Source organism: Notamacropus eugenii, chromosome 5 (assembly GCF_028372415.1).
Source record: "Notamacropus eugenii isolate mMacEug1 chromosome 5, mMacEug1.pri_v2, whole genome shotgun sequence".
Classification (NCBI taxonomy): domain Eukaryota; kingdom Metazoa; phylum Chordata; class Mammalia; order Diprotodontia; family Macropodidae; genus Notamacropus; species Notamacropus eugenii.
This window is the reverse complement of record NC_092876.1, coordinates 120,347,314-120,349,059: the sequence shown is the minus strand read 5'-3', so window position 1 is coordinate 120,349,059 and position 1,746 is coordinate 120,347,314. Positions and strand designations below refer to the sequence as shown.

Genomic DNA, 1,746 nt, shown 5'->3' with positions numbered 1-1,746 from the left:
GTTCCATATATTATTGAATAGCTCAGGTTGATAGACATATTTTCATTATAGCCAACCAAAATCTTCCTACTTATATTTTTTTACTCACTTGGTGTTAGTTTTGTTTGCTGGGACCAAGAAATTTTATGAAAAATCTTTATTCTAGAGAGCCACCAACAGGACTTACAGACACACGCCATTAGCCAAATTCAAGAGTTTTCGACCATGGCAGTGCCTGAGTCACATCTTAACCAGATCATTTGCATCAATAACCTCAATGAGAAGATAAACAAGGATGAATTGAAGAAATCCCTCTATGTTATCTTCTCACAGTTCAGCCAGATTCTGGATGTCCTGGTATCAAGGAGTCTGAAGATAAAGTGCCAAGGATTTGTCTTCTTCAAGGAGATCAGCAGTGCCACCAATGGTCTATGCTCCATTCAGGACTTTCCCTTCTATGACAACCCATTAGAATCCCATATGTCAAATCAGACTTGGACATGATTGCCAAGAAGAAGGGCACCTATGTGGAATATGACTGGAAGCAGGAGAAGAGAAACCCCAAGGGCCAAGAAACAATGGCGGTCAAGAAGACTGTTATAGGTGGAGTATCTTAGTTATGACTGCTGCCTAGCCTCTCCCAGGGATGCCACTGTTGACCCAGACCCTCTACATCATGCTCCATCTTCCATGGCAGTTACTCTATGTACCCTCCCAGGATGATCTCTCCCCCTGGTCTGGCCCTGGTAACACCTGGTGTCATGTCCCTCCAACAGATGATGCCTGGACAGATCCTACCTGTGAGCCACTGTTTGAAAACCCGCCCAACCCTATCTTGTTCCTCACCAACCGGCCAGAGGAGATCAATGAACTCATACTGTCCATGTTCTTCAATTAGTTCCCTGGCTTCAAGGAGGCGTGCCTGGTCCCTGGGTGCCATGACATTGTTTTTGTGGAGTTTGACAACAGGTTGCAGGATCAATCTGCCCAAGATGCCCTGAAGGGCTTCAAGATCACCCAGAATAATGCCATGAAGATATCTTTTGCTGAAAAATAGGCCCTGTGCCTTCCCCTGAACTCCCCTTCCTTCTAGGGTGGTTGGCCCCCCTGCTCCTCTGCTCAGGGATATTGTACTCTCAGGGTAAGTCCCTGTTCCTTTCTCTCAACCTGTAGTGTGAGTGTGCCTGTGCCTCAGCACTGGACCCAGAGTCTGCCCTTTGGACATTGCACCTGGAGGTGGTGGCAAAAATAAAGGTTTGGTAGTCAAGATTTTTTCACACACACACATATACACACATCCTTTTCCAGCATGACAGCTTTAAATATGCTATTTTTATAATACTAGCAATGTTGATGGGAGAGGAGGAAACATGAAAACCTAGTTCTCCCCACAACTATTCTAGTAAGAATCTAAGAAGAGGGTTGGACCACATACTGATTGGGACATCCATGGAGAAATTAAAGCAAATCATTTTTTTCTAAGCCAAGATCACAGATTTAGCCCATACAAAAGTTACCAGGAAAGGAAGTATGGAACAGGGTTGACCAGGATATCACACTAAGCATTCAAGGGTCAGAACATAACTGTTGTACTCTTGCTTTGACCCCATAACAGATGATCCTGAATTCAGCTGTTACTGCTCCACTCCAACTTCCTAACCAGGGTTGCAGTTCATTTTTTGTCATGATCAAGTACTAATTAGAAAGGTGCTCATTCATCGGGGAATGGCTAAACAGTAGACAAAAGTAACAGAGAATTATTGTAGG

At 44.1% G+C, this 1,746-nt stretch overlaps 1 pseudogene; it reads left to right on the top strand.

Annotated features, from left to right (window-relative positions):
* Positions 1 to 204: 204 nt before the first annotated feature.
* Positions 205 to 1,036, top strand: LOC140508887 (U1 small nuclear ribonucleoprotein A pseudogene; annotated as a pseudogene).
* The last annotated feature ends 710 nt before the right edge of the window (positions 1,037 to 1,746 follow it).